The sequence below is a fragment of the Pundamilia nyererei genome, unplaced genomic scaffold (genome assembly GCF_000239375.1).
Source record: "Pundamilia nyererei isolate P.nyererei 1_Seehausen unplaced genomic scaffold, PunNye1.0 scaffold00236, whole genome shotgun sequence".
Classification (NCBI taxonomy): Eukaryota; Metazoa; Chordata; class Actinopteri; order Cichliformes; family Cichlidae; genus Pundamilia; species Pundamilia nyererei.
Genome location: NW_005187637.1, coordinates 5,261 through 14,093, shown reverse-complemented (window position 1 = coordinate 14,093; position 8,833 = coordinate 5,261). Strand labels below are relative to the sequence as shown.

General features: G+C 39.8%; 1 pseudogene; it reads right to left on the bottom strand.

The window, feature by feature from the left end:
- Positions 1–2,768: 2,768 nt before the first annotated feature.
- On the bottom strand, positions 2,769–5,040 carry LOC102216089 (5-aminolevulinate synthase, nonspecific, mitochondrial-like; annotated as a pseudogene).
- Between the last annotated feature and the right edge of the window lie 3,793 nt (positions 5,041–8,833).

Sequence of the window (8,833 nt, the reverse complement as noted above, 5' to 3'; positions counted from 1 at the left end):
CACACACACACACACACACACACACACACACACACACACACACACACTGCCTGTGGGCCTTCATGCCAGCATGATTTCTGCTCCAGTTCAGCTATCTTACAGGAAGTGTAGAAAAGTTGGACCTCCCCTAAAACTTTCCAATAAGGAACTGAACAGCCCATATCTACAAAGGACAGTGATGGGAAGGGAAGTAATGTGTGATAATGAGGTCAAACAATGCACAAGACCCTAAATGCCAAATTATAGCCTCTGTATCATACGTCTCGTGTGATAATATCTATGAATAATGTAATAAATCAAACTCTACTAAGTCAACTCAATGCATAACAAGGACATTCATTTAAATAAAACCAAATATGGGTGTGCTCTGAGCTAGCAAGACTTGCATCATATTGGTGGTCTACTCCACTTCCACCGACACGGTTACATAACGGGCTCTAAACGTGAGCTCATGGTAATTCTCCCAGAGCAAAGAGGGGAAACGTCTCTGCTGCAGAATCCCACGTCTTTCATGTCAAGTGCTGCTTCAAGGGCTTCCACGCAAACACGGTGGATGCACAAGCACCCTCCTATAATGTCCGGATGCACAGTTAGATGAATTAAGAAATGAGCAATAAAGCAAGTGCTTCCTCTTCATTGATTTCTGTCTTTGCGTTGGAGTATGTTAATCTAATCATGGTGATCACGGCCTACAGCATAGAGCACCACTATCACGTAAGAAAAAAATACTGATAATACTGCTGTTACAGTTATAGCAGATTAAGTCAGTAGTTCATTTAATTGAAATTAGTATCGAAAATCTCTGATTTTACAGTTGTGCCATGCTGTGAGCTGTGTGGAAGTGTGTTTGTCGGATTTTAATACAACCAATGTGATCTCACGTGTTATCTAGATGGGAAACACAATATCCTGTTTTCTGCTGATACCCTCTAGTGGTTCATTACAAAAGCTGCTGCACCAGTTATGAGTCATCTGCAAAGGGAGGTGGTGTCTGATGTCACTGCCTCACAGCTGCAAAGAGGCGGCCCAGTGTGCCTCCATGTGGTGAAGCCATGAATGTCACAAAGGGCATTTCATGAATGAAAAACCAGATGAAGACAAATCTGCCCTTAAGATCATTTTGCATGCAGAAGACTACTAAATTGAAGATCTGTATCTGTTGTTTCATATGTTTCGCATTAAAAATGAAAACAGAAGAATATTTTAACAGTAAAAATTTTTTTGCTTATGCTATTTATTTTATTTCCTAATCTGTAAAACGGAATTGCAATCACCCTTTAGCATGCCTTAGTTGCAACAGATATATCTCTGTCAGGAGTAAAGCATGTAATAAAATTCCTCATATATCAGTACAGCACATATGCACCACAGATACCCTAACTGTCATATAAATGTATGAAAATAAAACTGGATGAGCCCACGAAGACATAAAACAGGATCTGATCGGAGATCATTTTGGGCTGCTGGATAACTGTGTATCAGAGTGCAGGATATTTCATACCATGGGGTTGATATATGTAACAAACCCAGCACCAGCACACAGCAACCTTACTTACTGGAATAAATGAAAAATGAAAATGTGAGCCTTTGGAAATATGGAACAATACAGAAGACCATTAGTAGGCTACTGAATTTAAGCTGAAACAGAAGGTCAGCCACAGTAAAAGAAGATGTGTTAGAAAGCATAGTGGCCACCTTGGATTAAAAAAGTCACACCATGCACAATTTGTGTTGGAAATTGTGCATACCTTGCACTGAAAGCAGACGTATGCTTTTTGTTTAGCACAAGAGGCTGAATGTCTGAAGAACACAGTATGAAGTAGTCCTTTGAATACAATGTCCAAGAAAAACAATGATTTTTAAATGGCACAAAATTATAAGATTAAACGTAACCAAAGAAAAAGATTTGAAGCTTGAGAAATATCGGCAGCAAATCATTGGCCAGATAAAATGAAAACAAATTTGTTAGGATGACATGAGATTGACATGGCCATGGACTACACTGCCTGCATACAGCTGAATCTGATGTGCACAATGTATGTATGAGTGAAAACAGTAGATGGAAGTAGGGGTAAAGGTTTCTACACTCCAAGAATGACAGAAGATTTGAAAACTATGGCCTGGTCATAATTGGATTCACAGTTCAAGACTGAAGTGAAAGGTAGAGTAACAAAACTCTTCCAACAAACAGCAGCTGAAAAGATTAATCTGAGAAGAACGCAAGAACATCTGTCCACATATTTGTCCACTGCTGTCATCCTTTTCCCAGAATACTCAAATATATTATTAAAAAAGAAATACAATTAAAAATATTAGAAAATCAAAGAAATCCAGTAGACTAGGAACACGGATCATTTATTTAAATATATGTGAACATAAAAACCTCTGATGGAAACTATGTTCAGTATTTTTAAAGTTTAAGTTCAGTACCTCTGAAACAAAAAAAGGACATTTTGCACATACATGTAACAGCTAATTCATGTAAAAGCTGTAGTTTTTAAAAAATGTAAAAGAGTTCATTCGTGCTTTAACCACACACAGACCGCATGTTTATTTAAAAAAAAACAAAAAAAACAATACAGCTTTAATATCATGAGAATTCAGTGCTTTTGGTGATGTCAGGCAACTGCTGATATCATGGGACTGAGGACTTTGCAGTAAGACTTCTCTCTCACACTCATCTTTCAAAGTGAACAAGTTGCTGGCAGAAGTTGCACTCTGCTAAGGCGGGCGACCTCAGGTCCAAACCCACTTCCTTTCATGTTTCATCAGCCGATCTGTGAAGACAAAGCAACACAACAGATGCACTGACGACTGAGAATTACAGATGTTGGATAACCTTAACGGCTTAAATACTGACCAAATAATCCTATCATAAGCGAGTTTTTTAAACCATTAGCTGGTTCACTATCTGATGAAGCTATAAAGTAATGCCTTTCATCATCTTTGTTACTTAATGGCCAGGCATATTATTGAGCATAAAAGTCAACTTTTCTGCATTTTACACTTCAATATGGTGAGGAGAACTCAACAAAAACAGGATTGGCAACTGAATTGTTAAACTGACACTAAAAAAGTAGTCCATCATCTGGGGAGTGTGGTCTGGCAATGCGCAGCAGCTCCTCTCCTTTACCCACGGCGGGGTAGTCAATCGCCTGAACGTTGATGTTGTCACAAGACATCATAGTGTCACAAACCACAGTGTTCTTCTCTGCATTTCCCACAGTCTTAGTCTCAAATTGAATTTTGAGTGTAAGACGGAACTCATTCTATAAGAGAGATTTACAGAATCTCTCATGGCCAGTTTATTAGGTACACATTTTGAACTACTTGTAAATGCAAATATGAAATATAATCATATAAGTATAAAAAAAAAAAATCAAAAGCGAGTCCAACTTGTTACTAGCAAAGTGGGCCTAACTAAGTGTTTAGTGAGTATACGGTAAAAAAACATTATCCAGGCATCAAATGCCTGTTTCAGAACCAACTGTCCTGTCAGCTAAAGATTCCAACAGCATAATGTGCATGAATTTTCTTACTTGGACAAGAATAATGTGGTTTGGACAGTGAACCACAGGAAAGCCAGAATCCATCAGCATCTGTCGAAGCAGCTTGACAGTCGTCTGATGTTTCCTTCTGAGCATCTGGCCTTCTTCACTTTTCAGGATCTTAATGTATTCCCCTGCCAACAGCATGGGGGGCAGAGACTTGGTAGAGAAGAAACCTGCAGCACAACTGGGCACTGTGTCCACCAGGGGCTGGTGCTGGCAATATAGCCACCTAAACAGCTGATTGCCATAGCTGGATATTAAATCCTCTATAAAACCTATGCAGCAGTTGTCAGAAAATGTTTGCTCTCACTGATGAAGTGTCCACTTACAAAGTGTACCAGAGATGATATCCATTTTTTTCATGACTTTATCTGTCTTCAATCCCTCCTCCTCTGGGGCCTTATAATCCTCTAGCATGCAATTCATCCACAAATGTAATAGCACCAAACTTGTGAGCAACGTTGCACATCCCTTCAAGTAGGCACACTGCTCCTGCAGAGAGCACGGCATTGAAAATTAAAATATTTTTATTCATACAAATCAACAGTTTGCATTTATTTATTCATTGCTGACCCTGACGTGTATTAGATGTGTGATTTCACTGAATCCACTTACACAGAGAGTAATAGAAACTTCTAGAAATCCTGTACATTCTAATTAAAAAGAATAGCTGAACATTTTAAAAGCCCAATTAAAGACATTCACACTAAAAGGAGGACCACGTACTTACCATCCATTGAACGGATGGCAACGATTTTTGAAGTGGAGGAGTCCGATTTCTCAAGTAGCTCTTGTAGGCGGCTGGCGTCATTGTGACGATATAAACTTTTTAGCCCAGCTGTTTCTTAAACCCTGAATCACTGACGCATGGTTTCCGGCTTCCGAGTAAATTTCACAACCTTGCAGAATAAACAAAAGAAAGAAAAAAATCTCTCCAATACATTTCAATCAAAATAAGAAAACGTGTAACCATTCAAAGACATTCAACTTTAGGTCACTTATTACATTAGTTTAAGCCAAAATTGAAGTAGCTGGTAGCATCTTTGACAGGGTAAACTATGTAGAGTCATTGGCTACAAAGCAGAGAGTGAACAGCTCTGCTACATCCTTCCAAGGGAGGTCAGGTAGTACATAATGAAGATCCACATGGAAGTTGCTTGTTATTGAAATGTTTGGTGCTCCTCCTGCACTAGCACCATGCTTTTGTACAGCATATCTTCAGAACAGAAGCAGAGAGAGTTTACTGTCCTGAACCCTGAATTATTTTTCTCCATCATATTTGGTCTAAACAAAAGTAACAAGAGCTACAGATGATCAGCGTGAATACTCACATGATAGCCTTGATGATTTTGGGGTGATGGCTCATGCCTAGGTAGTTGTTGCTGCACCACACAGGAACATCTCTCTTTGTGTGAAAAAACTTTGAGTAGTTTTCTGCTATAGGAAACGAGGAGTGAGATCAGTTCATCTTCTTAAAAACTCTATATGTGTGGTCTGGGTTTTTTTGCTTTATATCTTCTTTTTAAAAACTTGTCATACTGGAATGCAACAGCCGAAAACAAATTGTGGAAGAAGGGTTTTAAACTTCAGATCAGTTTTATTCCCTTTGAAAATAATTGTGCAATAGAAGAATCAGCTTACATCCAGGTAGTGTCAGGTGTGACACTGGAAGATAAGGGTTTTTCTGGCTCCACTGCATTGGCCTTGTGTGCCCTGATAAGATCCACAACTGATAACTTCATGTTCGTTTTTATTATTCAAGTATGGCCCATTCAGCAGTCTTCAAATGCATGACATTCCTTGGGTATGCACATGAACTGTCACTAAACTGTGCATACTCAAAACAATGACCTTTCACCTATTGTTTTTCTGCACCATCTCTGCAGTCAGAAAAGGGTATTTAGAGCCCACAGCCTGAACAGCTGGGGGAGTAAAGTGTCCTGTGGGCAACTTCAATTTACATTTCGGATCTGGAGTCAAAATTTTTTATTACAATCAGATCACTGAACACACACAAAGCTGAAGAGGGCAAGGCTCTGGACAGAGGACTGGAGGCCATGTCAGTCATCACTGGGCACTTTAGTGCATAACTCACCAGTGATGACCTCCCACACAAATAGAAGAAAACATTGGGCCCAAAATTTAAGAAAGGGCTATCAGCGGATTACTGCATCCATATGAGGGAGTCTAAAAGAAGAGGTGGAAAAAGAAATATTAAAACCCTTGGGGAAAGGCAGGAGGGTAACCAATTTGTGTGTGTGTGTGTGTGTGTGTGTGTTACTTTGGTGTCACGGTTCGATATTTTTTCGATACAAAAAGAAATGTTCATGCCTTTTTAATTTGTCATTTATTAAATTTTCACGGCACATTCCGCACCACATCTCTGTGGGTTCATCATTTGTTTGAAGCCAGCTCACTTCCTGCAACTACCTTTTCGAGAATACGCGCTTCTTTTGTGGTTCGCACTCCTGACATTTCTTTGGAGGTGGAGGAACATCACAGTAATTGCTTAAAGGAGCTTGCTTCTTCGACATCTTTAAGAGTTCTAAACAAATGTCTGTCCTCCTCCTGAAAATCTTATGTACGCAAACACTCGTTGCAACTTCTTATCTTGTGCGCGTTTTTTATTTTGACAGTGAATGCGCACCTGCGGACCACTTATGTGCACCCCTGGTTATATAGCTCGTCATATTGCAGCCACAGAAATTCTTTTGTCCATGAAACCATAAAGCTGCACTTTCTTGTTGCCTTTCTTTTTGCCTTATAGTCTGATTTGTCATAACATTTTGTGGTAAGCTTTTCTTTGGCTGTCACTACTTCACCCTGACCTGTCTTATTTGGCTCAGCAGAACTAAAATATATATCCTGCTGATTTTACACACACACACATAACGGTCAGCGATTCTCTGCGCGATCAACCTCTCACATGTTTAAGCTTGCTGCGGGAGATTTCACTTGTCATGTTTGCATAGTAAGCTAACGATTGATAAGACCATGTCAGAGGAATTGGTGCGCAAATTATCATCACTCACAGATCAGTGCTGTCGCTCTCTATACACAGTTCGCGCGATTGCAAAGTGAAAGCAAAAAAACAAGCGCAAATTCAAACGCGATTTCAATATGTCACATATTGACAGTGGCTCATCGATGCCAATGACATAATTACCCAGCTACATTTCAGAAAGAATGCAAAAGCATTGACATATATTTTGATTCCTACAATAGCCCGACGGGCAGGGCAGAGATAGATTTTGGTAGCCCGACTGGAAAAATTTTTGCGAGCCCTGTATCTGATTGAGGAATCACTCATCTTTGGAAAAGAGAGTTTATTACAGAGAAATGGCTCTTTCCAAAATAAAAGCTATACTATACGCTTCTTCTGGGCTATATTCTCAGCAGCATATTGTAGCGGGTCAGGGCTGTTCGGGGTTCTGTTTGTACAGTTATGTTTTGTTTATGTTGCCATAGTGACGGGTGACGCCCTCTCGCTGCGACGGTGTGTCCTTCCGGGGTCAGGGGGCGCACTGTGTGTTGTTGCTGTGCGGTTGCCGCGCTGAGCAGTTAGCTAGCGGCAGTGTTCTTCTGCAGATGTCAATAAACGGCTGTGCTCCCTGGCTAGCTCACGGGAAGCAAGACCAAACGACACCTCCGTCTCCTCCTTGTCTGAGCTCGCCACAATATTAAACATATTAGGTCCTCCCCATAAGGAGAATCATGTGCTAACGGCTGTCTAAATGACTCGGGTAAAGTTTGTAGCATGCATGTTTGTTGTTTTTGTCTGCTTCCACTTGTCTTTGCACTAGGATGATGTCGGCGTAAATGTGCAGTCATATTCGTTGTGTTCCCACTAGTGCTGTCAGCGTTAATATCGTTGAAATGACGTTAACGCCACAACACGGCAAATCTCCGTTAACGAGCTACCCCTGATCGCGCCGTGCGTGGGGCTAGACGGCCAACACGTTAACGAGCTAACTGCGCTAACACACTAGTTCCCACACATGTAATTGAGCATTGCGTGGCACATCCAACATACTGTTTTACTTTAGTCCATGACGCGCTTACCTTCAGGGTTATATCGTTATCGGGACAATATAACGATATATTGTTCAGATGAATGCAGATACATATCTGCAACAGCCGGAGTTTCCCACAAAACAGGGTCAAGGCAGGGTCTTTCATATTGTAAGAGCCATAAAAGGCTCTAGGCTTTAGGCAAATTTTAACGTTGACTAAAACTGAAAGTAGCTACTGATAAAAACTCCCGTTATCCCACCTTTCAGTTACTTTGATCTTACAAAAATCTGGTTTATCCTGTTGAATTAAAATGGTGTTCTACCAAAATCCAACCACTGACATTACAGGTTAGGTAGCTACAGTGTGTGTGTTGCAAAAGCATGCCCTCTAACAGTCACTCAACAAGTGGAAGATAGTCCTGCAGCCCAATCAGAGGACGTTACGTTTGCTGACGTTTTTGTTTTTTTAAAGAACGAATAATAGCACACCACAAAAAACGTGGAAAATAATTACGAAAAAATAAGGCAACAGTGTAATATATTCAGAAGAGTTTCAGATATTTTGCTATTTACATTTCTTAACGACAGCACATAGACGCAGCCATATTGGTGCGGGAAAGTCTTGTCTCTAGATGGCCTGGGAATGCAAAGACAGGATTCCATGTGTTATTAAAGCACTCATAATATTTTCATCTGTTTGGTTCGTTTAACAGAACACGTTGTAGGCACTATGAATGATACTTTGTCAAATTAAAAATATGTTCATTACAAAATATGTACGTATCTTTATTTTTTGTTAATTGCTTTTTTTTTCTATTGGTCTAACATAAGGCTATACTTGTTTTAGTAAACTAGTATAATATTTTGTTTAAATTTGTGGAAATAGAGAGCTGAATACATACACACATGACTGTAACGAACACCAAAAACCACATAAAACTTTAGGAAGTCTCGCGGTTCCACATTTCAAGCAAAATCGCCTCGTTGCTTGCACTGAACGTAGATCAGCAGTTGTAAAAATCACACACATACGTCAGCAGAATTACATCAGCAGCTGCGCATGTAAATATAAACAAATACTCCAGATTTTGTACAGTATGTATTAGCATAACGGAAAATAATGTTTGCCACTTCATGAAACCTGCAACACTGTGCAGGCTAGAAATATTATTTCTAATTGTCGAAATTAAAACACAGACGGTTAAATATTGTAAGATAAGTACCTACATGATAAATGTTACCGTCTCTGGTCATCCAGTTTGAATTTGC